The 21,862-nt window shown below is 39.2% G+C and overlaps 1 protein-coding gene across 12 annotated transcripts in view; it reads right to left on the bottom strand.

The window, feature by feature from the left end:
• il11a (interleukin 11a) overlaps positions 1-21,862 on the bottom strand; it is a 103,758-nt gene that overhangs the window by 36,844 nt on the left and 45,052 nt on the right. For 9 of the 12 annotated variants that reach the window (XM_061915361.1, XM_061915364.1, XM_061915356.1 and 6 more), the window contains one exon: positions 2,734-2,876. The exons of 2 other annotated variants lie outside the window; for them this stretch is intronic. The gene's annotated coding sequence lies outside the window, so the exon portion shown is untranslated. Of the gene's footprint in view, positions 1-2,412; positions 2,638-2,733; positions 2,877-21,862 lie in introns of those variants that run through there. One more of the 12 variants, XR_009808772.1, reaches the window with a different exon arrangement.

Here is a 21,862-nt window from a genome sequence, read left to right on the forward strand (position 1 = left end):
GAAATGTGCAAATGTTTTCCCTTTGTAAAAACATTTAGTGTCGGTTTTACACCTTGGAAACATATCATTTTATCCAATAACGTTTAGAAAGTTGACCACAGTTTCACCCTGGAATGGATTTGGCTGATGTGGTTTGATGTGTTGATGTGTGATGTTTACGCAACATTTGGTGCAAATTTCATGCAAAATGTGAAGAAGAGTGATGAAGTCCCGAACGACCGACGCTATGTTTGTTTACAATGAACTCAAGAGAAGTTTAAGACCTCATGATGGGATAGGAGAAAAAAAGCACAGGGCGATACGGCTGAAAACTGTATCACGATCTATGTGTTTTACATCGTTCGATATCGATGATTTAAAAAGGGGAACCAGAGAGTGTGTTCCAACTCCTTCCTGGTAAGTTCTATTCAGGGGTACCGGAGAGGAGGTTACACCCAAGACTCCAACCTCGGAATTCAGGACCAGCCTGATGCTCCTGGCATGATCCTCGAGGGTACATGGGAGTTTATCCCTACCCAGTCCACTGGACTTAGAGAAGGCATTTCACTGTGTTTCCTTCCAGAAGTCCAGTGGGGAGTGCTCAGAGAGTATGGGGTATCGGACCGTCTGACTGTGGTGGTCCGCTCCCTGCACAATCCGTGTCAGAGTTTGGTCCGCATTGCCGGCGGTAAGTTGGACCCGTTTCCAGTTAGGGCAAAATTGGTAAGCTGCCATTTGCTACTTTGAAACAAACGTTGCAAAATATTCATACTTGTAATTTGAGGCAATGTTGATGTCTAACGTTGGATCCACGTTGGTTGGGAAATGACCAAAATTCAACGGTCAAATCAACGACACAACCCGACATTGAATAAAGGTCAAAAAGCGTGTTGTTTCAACGTCGTGTTTGGGTTTTAAAATATTGGTTGGGAAATTACTAATTTTCAATAATCAAATCTTTGTCAAAACTCAGCATTGATTAAGCGTCAAAAAACATGTTGTTTCAACGTTGTATTTGTGTTGTAGGATAATGGTTGTGAAATGACCACATTTCAATGATTAAAACAACACCAGAACCCAGCATTGATTAAAGGTTATCAAAAAGCATGTTGTTTCAACGTTGTATTTGTGTTGGAGAATATTGGTTGAAAACTGACCAAATTTCAATGGTCAAATCAACACCACAACTTGATGTTGCTTAAACGTGGTCAAAAAGCATGTTGTTTCAACATTGGATTTGTGTTGTAGAATATGGGTTGGGAAACTACCAAACTTGTCATGTCTGTTGATCATGTTTTTGTTTGGCCATGTACTGTTTGTTTTTTGGACACTCAGTTCCTGTTTTAGCACTTCCTTGTTTGTTTTGTTTTCATGACTACCCAATAGTTTTCACCTGTCCTTATGTCACGCACCTGTCTCACGTTTTGCACTCCCACTCCGTCACTAATCACCACAGCATTATTTAAACCTGTACTTTCCAGGTAGTCAGCCTGGCGACTTTACCTTTAGCCACGTCATGCCATGCTACCTCTACTCACTTAAATAAATAAATAAATGGGTTGTACTTGTATAGCGCTTTTCTACCTTCAAGGTACTCAAAGCGCTTTGACACTACTTCCACATTTACCCATTCACACACACATTCACACACTGATGGAGGGAGCTGCCATGCAAGGCGCCAACCAGCACCCATCAGGAGCAAGGGTGAAGTGTCTTGCTCAGGACACAACGGACGTGACGAAGTTGGTACTAGGTGGGATTTGAACCAGGGACCCTCGGGTTGCGCACGGCCACTCTTCCACTGCGCCACGCCGTCCCTTCATGCCATGCTACCTCTGTCACTCATGCTGATCCATTGTTTTGCTTCTTGTCATGCACCGTAAGTTTTGTTTATTAATGCCACCCTTAGTGTCTTTCCTTTTTGTGTCCATAGTTCTGCCTTTGTGCTAGTCTTTGTTTTCATTAGCGCCTTGCATGGCAGCTCCCGCCATCAGTGTGTGAATGTGTGTGTGAATGGGTAAATGTGGAAGTAGTGTCAAAGCGCTTTGAGTACCTTGAAGGTAGAAAAGCGCTATACAAGTACAACCCATACATATTAGTCAAGTTTGTTCTCCTCCATTGTGCGCGCCTTTTGTTTGCTTTTTGTTTTGTAGTTATAGTGTTTAAATAAAATGTGTACTTACATTCACGTCTTGCCTGTGCCAACTTTCCTTTACCTTCCGGAAAAACAAACTCCCAAGTCCACGTATTGACAAAAATGAACCCAACATAGATTAAATGTTGTTAAAAAGTATGTTGTTTCAACGCTGTGTTTGTAAAACGTAGTTGTAAAATATTGGTTGAGAAATGACCAAATTTCAATGATCAAATCAACGACACAACCTGACATTGATTTAACGTCGTCAAAAAGCACGTTTTTTCAACCATGTTTTATTTATTATTTTTTTCTAGAAGGCACACAAAAGGCCAACGCACGTGCTCTTATGTCACATAAATACCGAGCATGATGGGAAAATTCCCCCCAAAAGTGCAGTTTTCCCTTTAAGTGTACTCTCGCAGTAGTAGGAAATATTCCGTCAGGTGCTGTAAAGCGTGACCAACTGTTGCAAAAGGGGCAAACGTGACTTTCCAGTCATAGAGAAGGATGGTCACACGCCGCTGATGTGGGAATGCACACCAGGAAAGACGTGAATGAGCAGGAAAAATACAATAAAACATTTCTTTAAACAAACACACGCACACACACGCACGTACGCACGCCGGTGTCAAGGTGCAAGCGTGGCGGTCACGAGCCGACACCGACTGACGAGAAGACTTGTTTTTTTTCCACAGGTGGAGGAGAGATATTGACACACTCTTTCTAATTTGCCACATGAAAAGGTTGTTTGAAGACGCAGCTGTGGAGGAGAAGAAAAGAAAGAGTGAAGTTAGTCACTCTCCCTGCTCATGATGGGGTCTTCTGGGTGGTTCTCACACACACAACACACGCACGCACGCACGCACGCACGCACGCACGCACACACACACACACACACACACGTGTATTTCCGACCTTCTGGAGACCTGAGAAAAAAGCCTCCCTCTTTAGGACCAGCCTTTCTAGATATATAAAAATGTGTATTTAAAACATTAATAATATATACATACTATGTAAATGTAAAAAAAGCTTGTTGTGAAAAATGAGTTGGAATTTCACAAGAACATTTTGGAATTTTGGCACTGTTATAATAAAAGTTGTCATTTTACTCAACGCAAGTCATAATTTGACAAGAAAAAGTGAATATTTGTGCAATATTATGATAAAAGTTGGAATTTTACTCAATAACAGTCGCAATTTTACAAGAAAAGCTTAGAATTTTAACAATTTTATGAAAAGAGCTGTACTTTCGACAAAAGTCACAATTTTATAAGAAACCTTAAAGGGGAACATTATCACAATTTCAGAAGGGTTAAAACCAATAAAAATCAGTTCCCAGGGGCTTATTTTATTTTTCAAAGTTTTTCTCAAAATTTTACCCATCACGCAACATCTCGAAAAATGACTTCAAAGTGCCTGATTTTAACTGTCGTTATAGCCACCCGTCTATTGTCCTGTGACGTCACTGCGTGAAGCCACCAAAAACAAACATGGCGAATAGCACAGAAAGGTATAGCATAGTAGCTCTGATTCAGACTCGGATTTCAGCGGCTTAAGCGATTCAACAGATTACGCATGTATTGAAACGGATGGTTGGAGTTTGGAGGCAGAAAGCGAAAACTAAATTTAAGAACAAACTGAAGCTATTGAGCCATATCACGACAGACAGCGGCAACGAGGACGAATTCGGCGATCGCCTTCTAACCAACGATTGCATCTTTTCACCACTGGTGCAACTTGAATCAGTCGATTGGTATGTGTTTGTTTGGCATTAAATGTGGGTGGAGGGAAAGGCTGGATGCAAATATAGCTACACATGAGGCATAATAATGTAATATGTTAATACAGCTAGCCTAAATAGCATGTTAGCATCGATTAGCTGGCAGTCATGCCGTGACCAAATATGTCTGATTAGCACATAAGTCAATAACATCAACAAAACTCCACTTTGTGATTTCTCTGACTTTATAGTTGGAAATGCATCTGCTTTGAGTGTCGCAGGATATCCACAAATTCTTGCCATCTCTGTTGTAGCATAACTGTCATCGGTAAAATGTGTGTCCAATTTCTTGCCATTTTCGCATCTTTTGGCCACTGGTGCAACTTGAATCCGTCCCTGATCGTGTTGTTACAGCCTCTGACAACACACCCACGAGGCATGATGTCTCCAAGGTACGGAAAACAGTGTCCTAATACAATGTTCTAATACAAATCTAAATTTTACTTGGCAAAATGGTGACAAAATTTATCATTTAACTCAAAAAGTGTTACCGTTTAACAAAAAAAATAGAAAAAATTGGCAATATTGTAAAAAAGTCAGAATGTTATATACAACAAATGTCGCCAATTTGCATTAAAAAGTAATAATTTTACATGAAAAAAGTTATAATAGTATGAGAAAATATTGAAATATTACAAAAACAGAAAGAATATGAGAAATTGTTCCCAATCTTGTAAGAAAAAAGTCGACACACTGTGAGAAAAAGAGTGCTTTTTGTTAATTATTTAGTTTTTTGAATTTTTTTGTTTGTAATTGTTCTTTTATCTTTATTATTTACTTCAAATTATTACAGTATGTCTCTAAATACATGTTTTTTTTATTCATTTTGGCCAAAGGGGGCACATTTCACTTTCTTACACACACTTGTTATTTCATATGTTGACCAGAGGGGGAGCACTTTTAAAAGCGAGACACAGTCAATTTGAAAAATCCCTCCTTTTTGGGACCACCCTTATTTTGATAGATGTCACCATCAGGGGTGCAAATGAGACATTCTGTATTAGATGCAATAGTTGTCCGTATAGGGACCATGATTTATGTCCTAACTTGTTCTCACCTCCTCATATGGAAGTTACTTTTTCTTGTTGATGTCTCAAGAAGAGTGGAAACACACACACACACACACACACACACACACACACACACACACACACACACACATTTGTGTATTTCAGACCTTCTGGGGACCTGAGAAAAATGCCTCCCTCTTTAGGACCAGCCTTCTTAAATATGTATAAAGATGTGTGTTTACAACATTAATAATATATAAACACTATGAAAATATAAAAAAGCTTGTTGTGAAAAATGAGTTGGAATTTTACAAGAAAAAGGTCACACATTCACAAGAAAAACTTGGAGTTTTGTCAGTATTATAATAAAAGTGGTCATTTTACTCAACGCAAGACAAAATTTGACAAGAAAAACTGAATACTTAAGTAACATTATGATAAAAGTTTGAATTTTTCTTCAATATCAGTCGCAATTTTACAAGAAAAGCTTAAAATTTTGATCAATGTTATAATAATAAGCGAAATGTTACGCCAAAAGTCATAATTTTACTCCATAATTATCACTGTTTTACAAGAGCAAAAAAAAAGGCAATATTGTGAAAAGACAGACAAATGTCACCATTTTGCTTTAAAAAGTAATTATTTTACATCAAAACAGTAAATTTTTTTATGAGAAAATATTGCAATATTACAGAAACAGAAAAAATATGAGAAATTGCTCCTGATTTTCTAACAAAAAAGTCGACACATTGTGAGAAAAAATATTATTTTTTAAATTACGAGAAAATATTGCAATATTACAGACACAGAAAAAATATGAGAAATTGCTCCTGATTTTCTAACAAAAATGTCGACACATTGTGAGAAAAAAAATTATTTTTTAAAATTATTTTTCAATCTTCATTTTTAACTTTGTCATAACAGCATGTCTCTATATACACATTTCAATTTCTTACACACACTTGTTATTTCATAGGTCAACCAGAGGGAGAGCACTTCACTTTTACCCACACTTGTTATTTCATATGTTGACCAATTTTAACAAGCGACACACAGTCAATTTGAAAAATCCCTCCTTTTTGGGGACCGCCCTCCAACCTCCTCATATGGAAGCTACTTGTTGGTGTCTCAAGAAGGGTGGAAATACAAGAACACACGCACGCACGCACGCACGCACGCACGCACGCACGCACGCACGCACGCACGCACGCACGCACGCACGCACGCACGCACGCACGCACGCACACACACACACACACACACACACACACACACACACACACACACACACACACACACACACACACGTGTAAAGGTTAAATAAAAAGAAAATACAATGATTTGCAAATCCTTTTTCAACTTATATTCAATTGAATAGACTGCAAAGACAAGATATTTAACGTTTACACTTGAAATTGTTATTTTTTGCAAATGTTAGCTGATTTGGAATTTCATGCCTACAAAATGTTTTCAAAAAAGCTGGCACAAGTGGCAAGAAAGGACTGAGAAAGTTGAGGAACGCTCATCACATTTATTTGGAACATCCCACAGGTGAGCAGGCTAATTGGGAACAGGTGGGTGCCATGATTGGGTATAAAAGCAGTTTCCATTAAATGCTCACTCATTCACCAACAAGGACGTGGCGAGGGTCACCACTTTGTCAACAATTCCGTGAGCAAATTGTTGAAGAACAACATTTCCCAACCAGCTATTGCGAAGAATTTAGGGATTTCAACCATCTACGGTCCGTAATATCATCAAAAGGTTCAGAGAATCTGGAGAAATCACTGCAATTAAGCCATGATATTACGCAACTTGGATTCCTCAGACGGCATTGCATCAAAAAGCGACATCAGTGTGTAAAGGATATCACCACATGGGCTCGGGAACACTTTGGAGAACCACTGTCAGTAACTACAGTTGGTTGCTACATATGCCAGTTAAAACTCTACTATGCAAAGCCAAAACCATTTATCAACAACACCCAGAAACGCCGCCGGCTTCGCCGGGGCCCGAGCTTATCTAAAATGGACTGATGCAAAGTGGAAAAGTGTTCTGTGGTCTGACGAGGCCAAATTTTATATTGTTTTTGGAGAAAAGAACCATCCGGATTGTTCTAGGCGCAAAGTGGAAAAAGCCGCATGTGTGATGGTATGGGGGTGTATTCGTGCCCAAGGCATGGGTAACTTACACATCTGTGAAGGCACCATTAATGCTGATAAGTACATACAGGTTTTGGAGCAACACATGTAGCCATCCAAGCAACGTTATCATGGACGCCCCTGCTTATTTCAGCAAGACGATGCCAAGTCATAGTAAAAGAGTGCGGGTACTAGACTGGCCTGCCTGTAGTCCTGACCTGCCTCCCATTGAAAATGTTGAAGGCCAAAATATGAGTAGGGAGACTGTTTGAACAACTTAAGCTGTACATCAAGCAAGAATGGGAAAGAATTCCACTTCAAAAATGTGTCTCCTCAGTTCCCAAAGCTTTACTGAGTGTTGTTAAAAGGAAAGGCCATGTAACACACTGGTAAAAATGCCCCTCTGACAACTTGTTTGCAATGTGTTGCTGCCATTAAATTCTAAGTGAATGATTATTTGCAAAAAAACTAATTAGGTTTCTCAGTGTGAACATGAAATAATGTCTGTTTAAAATTGTTGTTTGTTGAAATGTATTGTTTTGAAGTTCCTTGTCTGAACAATTTAGTGTAGAGAATAATCAGGGTGTACAGTCATTTTTTTACACCAATTATTTTACACTGATTCTTTTGACACATAATTTTTCGACAATTAATTTTGCACTGATTTTTACACTACATTTGATGCATTTTTTTTTTACACTGAATTTTTTTTCACAGTGATTCTTTTGACATCATTTCTTTACACTGATTTCTTTTTGCACTGAAGTTTTTTTGCACTGACTTTTTTGCACTGAATTTTTTTTACAAATACATTTCATACAATTAATAATTTTTACCCTCTTCTGACACTGAATTCCTTTTATATCGATGTTTTATGCACTGAATTATTTTTAACACTAAATTTATTGACACAAAAAATTTTATGTAGATAAATTACAATGTATTTTTTTATACTTTTTTTTTTTGACGCTGACTTTTCCCCCCCCCATAATTTTTTTACACTTAATTTTATTAGTTTCAGTTTCATACTGTGAATTTTTTACACTTAATTTTTTACACTGATTATTTTGACATTGATTTTTTTTTCATTTTTCGCTGATTTTTAATACTAAATTTTATTCATAACATTTTTTTTGATTGCATTTTTTTGCAATGATTTTTCGACACAATTATTTTACACTGAATTTTTTTGCCCTGAACTTTCCATCCATCCATCCATTTTCTACCGCTTATTCCCTTTCGGGGTCGCGGGGGGGCGCTGGCGCCTATCTCAGCTACAATCGGGCGGAAGGCGGGGTACACCCTGGACAAGTCGCCCCCTCATCGCAGGGCCAACACAGATAGACAGACAACATTCACACTCACACACTAGGGCCAATTTAGTGTTGCCAATCAACCTATCCCCAGGTGCCCACGCATTCACGGGGAGAACATGCAAACTCCACACAGAAAGATCCCGAGCCTGGATTTGAACCCAGGACTGCAGGACCTTCGTATTGTGAACTTTTTTACACTAAATTTTATACATTGCATTTTTTTTTACACTAAATATTTTTACACCGACTCTTTTGACGCTGAATTTTTTTTTTCTTTACAATAGATTTATTTTGCATTGATTTGTTTTACACCAAATCATATACATTACATTTTTTTTGGGATCGAAATGTTTTTACAGTGATTCTTTTGACATACACATTTTTTTGATTGCATTTTTTGCAATGATTTTTCGACAAGTTTTTTACACTTGATTTTTTTGCACTGAATTTTTTCACGTTAAATTTTATGCATTGAATAATTTTTTACACTGAATATTTTTACACTGACTCTTTTGACACAGATTTTTTTTTACAATAGATTTATTTTTGCACTGATTTTTCACACTGAATTTTATACATTACATTTTTTTAGATTTTTTTTTCAGCGACTCTTTTGACATAATTTTTTCACGCTTCTTTTGCACTGAACTTTTTCGCACTAAATTTTATACATTGAATTATTTTTTACACTGAATATTTTGAAACTGACCCTTTTGACACTGAATTTGTTTTACAATAGATTTATTTTTACACTGATTTTTTTTACATTGATTCATTTTTTTAGATCTATTTTTTTACAGTGATTTTTTTGACACATGAGTTTTTTACACTTTTTTTTGCACTTAATTTTTTTACACAAAATTTTATACATTGAATTATTTTCTACACTGTTTCTTTTGACACTGATTTTATTTAGCAATGATTTTTTTTAACACAAAATTTTATACATGACATTTTTTTGGATTGAATTTTTTTTTACAGTGATTCTTTTGACACCATTTTTTTTACACTTAATTTTTTGGCACTTTATTTTTTTACACCAAATTTTACACATTAAATACTTTTTTTACACTGAATATTTTGACACAGATTTTTTTTTTACAATACATTTATTTTGCATTGATTTTTTTACACAAAATGTTATACATTTAGTTTTTTAAGCACTGAATTTTTTTACACTGATTCTTTTGACACACATTTTTCTTGCACTAAATTATTATATGCATTTAATTTTTTTAACACTTAATTTTATACATTGAATTCTTTTCACACTGAATAGTTTTTTTTGCACTAGTTTTTTTTACACTAAATTTCATACATTAAATTAATTTTACCTTGACCTTATATGCACTGAATATTTTTTTTTTTACATTTATTAACACAAAAATGGCATTCAATTAAATTGTCAGCACAATTTAATGGTAAAAAAAAAAAAAAAAATTCAGTTTGCGAAAATTCAAAGGCAAACATTTCAGTTACATAAATCCAGGGTCTAAAAATAGCTTTCGTAGCAAAGACACACATTATTATCCTTCAATATTTTTATGCTTCTGTTTGTTCTTTCTTATTTTTTTGGAGCAACAAAGTTTGGGGGGTGAGGGGTGTGTCCACTTTGAAGTTGGCGACGTGTGTGTGGCACCAGAGCGCATGTTTCTTGTTTGCACGTTTGTGCGTGGGAGGAAAAGGGGGAATCCAGGCTCGGTGTAAAAGGGTGTGCATGTGTGTACGCGTGTGTAATTACGGCCATGTGGCTGAATAAATGCGGTGTCTGTGTAGCGCGGGGGCAACAATGTTTGTGTGCATCTTGTGTGTGTGTGTGTGTGGCCTTCATATGCCCATTACATTCCCCATGACATCAGCGATGAGTGTGTCGAAGCAGCTCGGAGCAGGGAGCCAGCGAGACACTTGGGCTGCGGCCTCCGAGGGAAGGGAACCGGTGACACGGCCAGACAAACTTTACTCACACAAGCCTCTCTCAGCGGCGCAACGCTCACCGCTCACCTTTCGCTGGCTCCAAACCGCACAGGCGTCTCGATTCATGCTGCTGTTTGCCAAAGCCTCTTTAACACGCCGATTGGAACACATTTGGGTCGTATTCTCCGACTACTCAAACACGGCGGTGTTGTTGATGAGGCCGGCGGCGTAAACTGCAGGGTCCCTCCCGCCCCCGGGGTCGCAATCCCGGGCCGTTGTGTCCTTGGGCAAGGCGCTTGACACACCTTGCTGATGTACGCATGTTGACGAACTTTTAGGGCTGGGCCGTGGTCACAAATGTAGCGTTGGTTACTCATACTCGTTCTTTAAAACTGACTTCTAAACATCGTTGAAAAATTGTTGTTTTTGCAACGTTGGATCCACCTTGTTGGTTGGGAAAATGACCACAATTCAAGGGTCAAATTAATGTCAAGATCTAACGTTGATCAAACGTTGTCAAAAAGTATGTTGTTTCAATGTTGTGTTGTAGAATACTTGTTGTGAAATGACCACAATTCAACGGTCAAATCAACGTCAGAACCTGACATTGAATAAATGTCCTCAAAAAGCATGTTGTTTCAGCGTTGTGTTGTGGAATATTGGTTGGGAAATGACCAAAATTCAACGGTCAAATCAATGTCAGAACCCAACACTGACTAAACGTCGCCAAAAAGCATGTTGTTTCAATGTGTTGGAATTGTAGAATTTTGGTTGGGAAATGACCAAATTTCAATGGTCGAATCAACGCCAGAACCCAACATTGATTAAACGCTGTCAAAAAGCATATTGTTTCAACAGGTTGTAGAATATTGGTTGGGAAATGACCACAATTCAACGGTCAAATCAACGTCAGAACCTAACATTGATAAATCGTTGCAAAGAGCATGTTGTTTCAATGATGTGTTGTAGAATATTGGTTGGGGAATGACCACAATTCAACGGTCAAATCAACGTCAGAACCTAAGGTTGATTAATCGTTGTCAAAGAGCATGTTTCAACGATGTGTGTAGAATTTTGGTTCGGAAATGACCACATTTCAACGGTCAAATCAATGTTAGAAGCCGACGTTGATCAAACGTCGCCAAAAAGCATGTTGTTTCAACAATGTGTTAAAAAATATTGGTTGGGAAATTACTAAAATTCAATAAATCAATCAATGTCAGAACCCAACATTGATTAAACGTTGTCAAAAAGCATGTTGTTTCAACATTGTTTTTTTGTTGTAGAATATTGGTTGGGAAATGAAGAAATTTCAATGGTCAAATCAACGTCAGAACCCAACATTGATTAAACAACGTCAAAAAACATGTTGTTTCAACAATGTGTTGTAGAATATTGGTTGGGAAATGACCACAATTCAATGGTCAAATCAATGTCAGAACCCAACATTGATAAAACGACGTCAAAAAGCATGTTGTTTCAATGTTGTGTTAAAAAATATTGGTTGGAAAATTACCAAAATTCAACGGTCAAATCAATGTCAGAACCTAACATTGATTAATAGTTGCAAAGTGCATGTTGTTTCAATGATGTGTTGTAGAATATTGGTTGAGAAACGACCAAATTTCAATGGTCAAATCAACGTCAGAACCCAACATTAACTAAACGTCGCCAAAAAGCATGTTGTTTCAACGTTGTGTTTGTGTTGTAAAATATTGGTTGGGAAATTACCAAATTTCAACGTTCAAATAAACGTCAGAACCTGACATAGAATAAATGTTGTCAAAAAGCATTTTGTTTCAACAGGTTGTAGAATATTGGTTGGGAAATGACCACAATTCAACGTCAGAACCTAACATTGATTAATAGTTGCAAAGAGCATGTTGTTTCAATGATGTGTTGTAGAATATTGGTTGGGAAATGACCAAATTTCAAAGGTCAAATCAACGTCAGAAACCAACATTGATTAAATGTTGTCAAAAAGCATGTTGTTTCAACGTTGTTTTTTTGTTGTAGAATATTGGTTGGGAAATGACAAAATTTCAATGGTCAAATCAACGTCAGAACCCAACATTGATTAAACAACGTCAAAAAACATGTTTCAACAATGTGTTGTAGAATATTGGTTGGGAAATGACCAAATTTCAAAGGTCGAATCAACGTCAGAAACCAACATTGATTAAACGTTGTCAAAAAGCATGTTGTTTCAACGTTGTTTTTTTGTTGTAGAATATTGGTTGGGAAAAGACGAAATTTCAATGGTCAAATCAACGTCAGAACCGAACATTGATTAAACAACGTCAAAAAACATGTTTCAACAATGTGTTGTAGAATATTGGTTGGGAAATGACCACAATTCAATGGTCAAATCAATGTCAGAACCCAACATTGATAAAACGACGTCAAAAAGCATGTTGTTTCAATGTTGTGTTAAAAAATATTGGTTGGGAAATTACCAAAATTCAACGGTCAAATCAACGTCAGAACCTAACATTGATTAATAGTTGCAAAGTGCATGTTGTTTCAATGATGTGTTGTAGAATATTGGTTGAGAAACGACCAAATTTCAATGGTCAAATCAACGTCAGATCCCAACATTAACTAAACGTCGCCAAAAAGCATGTTGTTTCAACGTTGTGTTTGTGTTGTAGAATATTGGTTGGGATATTACCAAATTTCAACGGTCAAATAAACGTTAGAACCTGACATAGAATAAATGTTGTCAAAAAGCATTTTGTTTCAACAGGTTGTAGAATATTGGTTGGGAAATGACCACAATTCAACGTCAGAACCTAACATTGATTAATAGTTGCAAAGAGCATGTTGTTTCAATGATGTGTTGTAGAATATTGGTTGGGAAATGACCACAATTCAAATGGTCAAATCAATGTCAGAACCCAACATTGATAAAACGACGTCAAAAAGCATGTTGTTTCAACGTTGTTAAAAAATATTGGTTGGGAAATTATCAAAATTCAACGGTCAAATCAACGTCAGAACCTAACATTGATTAACAGTTGCAAAGTGCATGTTGTTTCAATGATGTGTTGGAGAATATTGGTTGGGAAATGACCACAATTCAACAACTAAATCAATGTCAGAACCCAACATTGATTAAACTTCGTCAAAAAGCATGTTGTTTCAAAGTTGTATTTGTGTTGTCGAATATTGTTTGGGAAATGACCACAATTCAACGGTCAAATCAACTACAGAACCTAACGTTGATCAAATAAACATTGATTGATTGATTGATTGAAATGTCAAAAAGCATTTTGTTTGAACCGGTTGTAGAATATTGGTTGGGAAATGACCACAATTCAACGGTCAAATCAACGTCAGAACTCGACATTGACTAAGCGTTGTCAAAAAGCATGTTGTTTCAACGTTGTTTTTGTATTGTAGAATACTGGTTAGGAAACGACCAAATTTCAATGGTCAAATCAACGTCAGAACCAAACATTGATTAAACGTTTTCAAAAAGCATGTTGTTTCGACGTTGTGTTAAAAAAAATATTGGTTGGGAAATGACCAAGTTTCAATGGTTAAATCAACGTCAGAACCCAACATTGATTAAACGTTGTCTAAAAACATGTTGTTTCAACGTTGTATTTGTGTTGTAGAATATTGGTTGGGAAATGACCAAAATTCAACGGTCAAATCAACATCAGAACCCAACATTGACTAAACGTCGCCAAAAAGCATGTTGTTTCAACGTTGTATTTGTGTTGTAGAATATTGGTTGGGAAATGACCAAAATTCAACGGTCAAATCAACATCAGAACCCAACATTGACTAAACGTCGCCAAAAAGCATGTTGTTTCAACGTTGTGTTAAAAAAAAAAATTGGTTGGGAAATGACCACGTTTCAATGGTTAAATCAACGTCAGAACCCAACATTGATTAAACGTCGTTAAAGATAATGCTGTTTCAGCGAACGTGCTCCTCTGCTCATGAAACCAGCAATGATATGACGTGAGGACAGGGGTTTGAGAGGGGGTCGGTTCTTTTTACAGGCGGTATAGTACGGAATATGATTCATTAGTATTGTCGTACTATACTAATACCGTATATATGTTGTATGTATATCAAACTATAGTGGTTAGAGTGTCCGCCCTGAGATGGGTAGGTCGTGAGTTCGAACCCCTGGCCAAATCATACCAAACACTATAAAAATGGGACTCAATACTTCCCTGATTGGCACTCTGCATCAAGGGTTGGAATTGGGGGTTAAATCACTAAAAGATGATTCCAGGGCGCGGCCACCCCTGCTGCTCACTGCTCCCCTCACCTCCTAGGGGGTGATGAAGGGTGATTGGTCAAATGCAGAGGATAATTTCGCCACACCGATTGGATGTGTGGCAATCATTGGTACTTTAACTTAATATATTGGTATTGGTTTTGTCGCTATGTGCCCTGCGTCTCGGGCGCACCCAAACTCGGGTAGGCGTGGCCCTAAGGGGTTCTACCACGACATCCATGCATCGTGACGCTCGGCCTGCGAGTCCGTTTTTTTTTTTTTTATTACGACTTTTTTCTACTTCCTTCGGAGCGTGACGCAAGGCTGCTCGGACGCTCATGAGTTAAGCCGGCGCTCATAAATTCATCATTTATTTTTGTTATTTGTTTTTTTTTTTTGACGCTCATTTCCTCCTGGGAATTCCAGCAGGCCGGGGCTTGTGTCAACAAAGCCAGGCGATTATGTTCAAAGGCGAAAGCGAAGGTCCAACCTTTGAATGTTAATATTTGCTCTCCTATAACAAGATACTTTTAAGTTTCCATGTGACCTTGTCTACACCCCCACCTCCGTCATCCAGCCCCTCGTTTATTCCCCCCCACCCGATAGGGCTCCCGCGCGGGGAGGCGCCATGGCAACCCGACTTGCCCCCCTGCCGCCCCCTTTTACACCTCAAAGTACGTCAGAGGGCGAGTGAGTGTGTCAAAGTTAATAGTCCGTGAGGGAAATAGTAAGACGCTGGCAGGGGGGGGACGCTAAAGTGACGTCTCTTGACTGGAGACCGTCCTCAAGTCATTTACCGATAGACACGCACATGGAGACGGAAGAGATGGACTCAGGTCGTTGCCAAGATCAGTGACTCACAAGCACGCCACTCGCACATCCATTCACTTTTTCAGGGACACGGTCACCACTAGGTCTGAAGGGTCAACTTTAATACAAAACACACGGTCCCCACTAGGTCCGAAGGGTCAATTTTAATACCAAACACACGGTCCCCACTAGGTCTGAACGGTCAACTTGAATACAAAACACACGGTCCCCACTAGGTCTGAAGCGTCAGATTGAATACAAAACACACGGTCCCCACTAGGTCTGAAGCGTCAACTTGAATACAAAACACACGGTCCCCACTAAGTCTGAAGGGTCAATTTGAATACAAAACCCAAGCCCCGTGAAGTTGTCACGCCGTGTAAATTATAAATTAAAAATAATGATAAGCAAATCCTGCGATGAGGTGGTGACTTGTCCAGGGTGTACACCGCCTTCCGCCCGATTGTAGCTGAGATAGGCACCAGCGCCCCCCGCGACCACAAAAGGGAATTATCGGTAGAAAACGGAATATTGGATAAGCTAATCAATTTCAACTCATATTCAATTGAATAGACTGCAAAGACAAGATAGTTAACGTTGGAACTGGAAAACTTATTGCAAATGTTAGCTCATTTGGAATTTGACGCCAGCAATGTGCTTCAAAAAAACCTAGCAAAAGTGGCAAAAAAGACTGAGAAAGTTGAGGAATGCTCATCAACAACTTGTTTGGAACATCCCACTGATGGGTATAAAAGCAGCTTCCGTGAAATGCTCAGTCGTTCACAAGCAAGGACGGGGCGAGGGTCACAAATGTCACAAATGTTGCTCAGTCAACAAATGACTGAGCAAATTGTTTAAGAACAACATTTCTCAACCAACTATTGCAAGGAATTTAAGGATTTCACCATCTACGGTCTGTAATATCATCAAAAGGTTCAGAGAATCTGGAGAAATCACTGCGCGTAAGCCATGGTATTACGGACCTTAGATCTCTGGCGGTACTGCATCAAAAAACCGACACCAGTGTAAAGGATATCACCACAAGGGCTAAGGAACACTTCAGAAAACCACTGTCAGTAACTACAGTTGGTCGCTACATCTGTAAGTGCAAGTTAAAACTCTACTATGCAAAGCCAAAGCCATTTATCAACAACACCCAGAAACGTCACCGGCTTCGATGGGCCCGAAATCTTCTAAAATGGACTGATGCAAAGGGGAAAAATGCGAAGATTTTCTGAAGCTGGGTGTGAGGACATGCTATTTAAACACTTGTTTGGAACATCCCACAGGTGAACGGGCTAATTGGGAACAGGTGCGTGCCATGATTGGTGTATAAAAGCAGCTTCCATGAAATGCTCAGTCATTCCCAAACTTTAGCAAAATGTTTAGGAACAACATTTCCCAACCAGCTATTGCAAGGAATTTAGGGATTTCCCCATCTATGCGCCGTGATATAATCAAAAGTTTCAGAGAATCTGGAGAAATCACTGCATGTAAGCCACGATATTATGGACCTTCGATCCCTCAGGCGGTACTGCATCAAAAACTGATATCAATATGTAAAGGATATCCCCACATGGGCTCGGGAACACTTAAGAAAACCCCTGTCAGTAACTACAGTTGGTCGCTACATCTGTAGGTGCAAGTTAAAAATCTACAATGCAAAGCCAAAACCATTTATCAACAACACCCAGAGACGCCGAGCTCGTCTAAGATGGACTGGTGCAAAGTGGAAAAGAGTTCTGTGCGAAGATTTTCTGAGGCAGGGTTTTAGAGCATGCTCATCAAACACTTATTTGGAACATCCCACAGGTGAACAGGCTAATTGGGAACAGGTGGGTGCCATGATTGGGTATAAAAGCAGCTTGCGTGAAACTAAGCGTTATGTGAATAAAACCCACAAGATCCTCCTCAAAACATCTGGTCAACAATAGCCAGCAACAACCCACAGCCAGAGGTCGACGCAACCATTTTTTCCCCACCATGAGAACGAAGAAAGCGAGTGCCAAGAAGAAGACCTGGATCACGCTTGTGGAACTGAAGGAACACGCAATCCAAAACACCACCAACCGTTTGAGACAACACATAACTGAACAAGGTTGGTTTGAGGTTCTCGCCCGGAAAAGGGTGGAGAGCTATCTCCGGGTTGGGGAGGAGACCCTGCCCCAAGTGGAGGAGTTCAAGTACTTCGGAGTCTTGTTCACGAGTGAGGGAAGAGTGAATGGTGAGATCGACAGGTGGATCGGTGCGGCGTCTTCAGTAATGCGGACACTGTATCGATCCATTGTGGTCGATCTACATTCCCATCCTCACATATGGTCATGAGCTTTGGGTCATGACCGAAAGGACAAGATCACGGGTACAAGCGACCCAACTAAGTTTCCTCTGCCGGGTGGCGTTCTCTCATTTAGAGATAGGGTGAGAAGCTCTGCCATCCGGGAGGAGCTCAAAGTAAAGCCGCTGCTCCTCCACATGGAGAGGAGCTAGATGAGGTGGTTCGGGCATCTGGTCAGGATGCCACCCGAATGCTTCCCTAGGGAGGTGCCTGAGGCACGTCCGACCGGTAGGAGGCCACGGGGAAGACCCAGGACACATAGGGAAGACTATGTCTCTCGGCTGGCCTGGGAACGCCTCGGGATCCCCCGCGAAGAGTTGGATGAAGTGGCTGGGGAGAGGAGAATCTGGGCTTCCCTGCTTCGGCTGCTGCCCCCACGACCCGACCTCGGATAAGAGGAAGAAGCTGGATGGATGGAGGTTGGTTTGAGGGTTTTTAGTTAAAAGCTCCGTCAAAGGACCAGTTAAGCAGTAAATAAATGAGTGCACTGGACTAGATTGTTTTTCTGGGTACAGGGTCAGGCATTTCAACTGGCGGTCCTGGGCCCAACTGTGTCCTTAGAATAATGACAAACCGGTCCGTGAGTTCAGCTCAACAAAGCTTGGAAAATACTTACATTTTTGCAAGAGATTCCTAAAAACACTTAGAACTCTGTCATCTACATCATCTTTGAATCGGTCCTTAAAAGCAGAAGATTCTCATGAGTATAAAACACAAGAATAATAGTCAAGACAGAAGTCTGGCCCCTTGGTTCTTAGCTCTCTGAAAATGTGCCCCCCCAAACAGTTTAGTTGCACAGTCCTGGAATAGGTAGTCCAGTTTTTGGGGTACACCAGCCATTGTCTTAGAGTTTTGCCTGCGATGTTCTGTTGCTTCCACTTTGTTCTTGTTTATTCTGGAACACTTTTTTTTAAAAATATAAACGAGCAGCTAGGGTAACCACAGGTTTTTGATGTCCTCCCTCATATGCGTATGTTCTTTTTCTTTGGCCTGTGGGCTGGTGGGAAATATTGATAACACCGGGTTTCTGTTCCAGTGGGTTGAGCGAGTCAAAAAGTAGGTATTGGTCACTGTCTGTGGGTTTTTGGTAAACCGTGACATTCGGGCCCTTGTCATCTTCAATGTGGACGTCACAATCTTGGTGTTATTGTTCAATGAGTTAATATATTGTGTGAAGGTCTGTTCTTCTCTGCTTATGATTCTCATACAAGTATCATCCACGTACTGTATCTGCCAATGACTTGATACTGTTCATGTATCATCCGTATATTTCTAGCAATGACCTGGTACTGTTCATGTTTCATCCACATATCTACCAATGTCTTGATACTGTTCATGTATCATCCACATATCTGTCCCAATGACTTGATACTGGTCATGTTTCATCCACATATTTCCACCGATGACTTGGTATTGTTTATGTTTCAACCACATATCAGTATCAAAAACTTGGTACTGGTCATGTTTTGTCCACATATCAGTACCAATGACTTGGTACTGTTTGTGTACTATCCACATATTTGTACCAATGCCTTGGTACTGCTTGTGTATTATCCACATATTTGGACCATTGACCTGGTACTGTCCATGATTCAGCCACATATTTATACCAATGACCAGGTACTGTTCATGTTTCTTCCACATAAGAGTACCAATGACTTGGTATTGTTTGTGTATTATCCATATACTGTATTTGTACAAATGACCCGGTACTCTTTATGTTTTATCCACATATTTGTACCAATGAGTTGGTACTGGTCATGTTTCAACCACTTGGTACTGTGGACAGTACCAATGACTTGGTACTGTCCGTGTACTATCCACATATTTGTACCAATAATCTGGTACTGTTCATGTTTTTCCACATATATGTACAAGTGACTTGGCACTGTTCATGTTTCATCCACATATTTGTACCAATGACTTGGTACTGTTTATGTTCCAACCACATATCAGTACCAATTACTTGGTACTGGTCAGGTTTCATCCACATATCAATACCAATGACCTGGTACAGTTTGTGTACTAGCCACATATTTTTAGCAATGATCTAGTACTGTTCATGTTCATTCCACATATTTGTACAAGTGACCTGGTACTGTTCATGTTTCATCCACATATTTGTACCAATGACTTGGTACTGGTCATGTTTCAACCACATATCAGTACGAATGACTTGGTACTGGTCATGTTTCTTCCACATATCAGTACCAATGCCTTGGTACTGTTTGTGTACAATCCACATTTTTCTACCAATGACTTGGTACTGGTCATGTTTCATCCACATATCAGTACCAATTCCTTGGTACTGTTTGTGTATTATCCACATATTTGGACCATTGACCTGGTACTGTTCATGTTTCATCCACATATTTGTACCAATGACTTGGTACTGTTAATGTTTCAACCACGTATCAGTACCAATGACTTGGTAGTGGTCATGTTTCATCCACATATTTGTACCAATGACTTGGTACTGTTAGTGTTTCAACCATGTATCAGTACCAATGACTTGGTAGTGGTCATGTTTCATCAACATATCAATACCAATGACCTGGTACTGTTTGTGTAATATCCACATATTTTTAGCAATGACCCGGTACTGTTCATGTTCCTTCCACATATCAGCACCAATGACCTGGTACTGTTCATGTTTTTTTCCACATATTTGTACAAGTGACCTGGTACTGTTCACGTTTCATCCACATATTTGTACCAATGACTTGGTAGTGGTCATGTTTCATCCACATATCAATACCAATTACCTGGTACTGTTTTTGTACTATCCACATATTTTTAGCAATGACCTAGTACTGTTCATGTTCCTTCCACATATCAGTACCAATGACTTGGTACTGTTTGTGTATTATCCACATTTTTGTACCAGTGACTTAGTACTGTTCATGTTGCATCAACATACAGTATTTGTACAAATGACTTGGTACTGTTTGTTTAATCCACATATCAGTACCAATGATTTGGTACTGGTCATGTTTCATCCACAAATCAGTACCAATGACTAGGTACTTTTCTTGTACTATCTACATATTTGTAGGAATGACCTGGTACTGTTCATGTTTCTTCCACATATCAGTACCAATGCCTTGGTACTGCTTGTGTATTATCCACATTTCAGTAAAAATGACTTGGTACTGTTCATGTTGCATCCACATATTAGTACCAGTGACTTAGTACTGTTCATGTTTCTTCCTCATATCAGTACCAATGCCTTGGTAGTGTTTGTGTATTATCCACATTTGTACCAGTGACCTAGTACTGTTCAAGTTGCATCCACATATTTGTACACATGACTTGGTACTGTTCATGTATCCAGGTTAAAATGTTTCCAGGTTCTATAATATTGTGGAGCTATCTTAAATGACGCAATTAAGCAGCAATCATTACGTCAGTCTCTACCGCATCCTGGGTTGGAACGCAAGTAAACAGAGAGGTGACGTCAATTGAAACCACTGTTATGTTAAGAAAGTCCGTGGAGTTTTGGACTAGATGTGTTAGGATGAACAAAGGTGCTAAGATGTTAGCTGACAGTTGTTCTGAGAGGAACTCGATCTTTGTGTGTTTTTGTAAGTCCGTAGATAATCGGGATGGTCTCTTGTGGGTATAAAGTGCACGGCTGATGGTTTCCGTAGTGGTTAATCAAGACGATCTGAACAATTTCATAGTGGTCGGTCATATTTGGGGCCGCAATAAGGTCCGAGATCTAGTCGTAGCAGTCGAATCAATCTAAGTCTAGGACTAGATCTGACCAAACTAAGTCTAAGACTACATCTGACCAATCTAAGTCTAGGACTAGATCTGATCAATCTAAATCTAGGATTAGATCTGACCAATTTAAATCTAGGATTAGATCTGACCAATCTAAGTTTTGGACTAGATTTGACCAATCAAAGTCTTTGAGCATGAACTGAGGAAGCCTACCGAAGTATTGACATCAGCCGCTACACTATATCTGACCAGTCTACAGGTAAGTCTTGGACTTGATCTGACCAATCGAAGTCTATGAACATGATCTGATGAACCCTACTGAGGTATTGGCACCAGCCGCTAGACTTGATCTGACCAATCGAAGTCTTTGTGCATGAACTGAGGAAGCCTACTGAAGTATTGATACCAGCCGCTACACTAAATCGGACCAGTCTACAGGTAAGTCTTAAACCTGATCTGACCAATCGAAGTCTATGA

This window comes from Nerophis ophidion, linkage group LG11 (genome assembly GCF_033978795.1).
Source record: "Nerophis ophidion isolate RoL-2023_Sa linkage group LG11, RoL_Noph_v1.0, whole genome shotgun sequence".
NCBI lineage: Eukaryota > Metazoa > Chordata > Actinopteri > Syngnathiformes > Syngnathidae > Nerophis > Nerophis ophidion.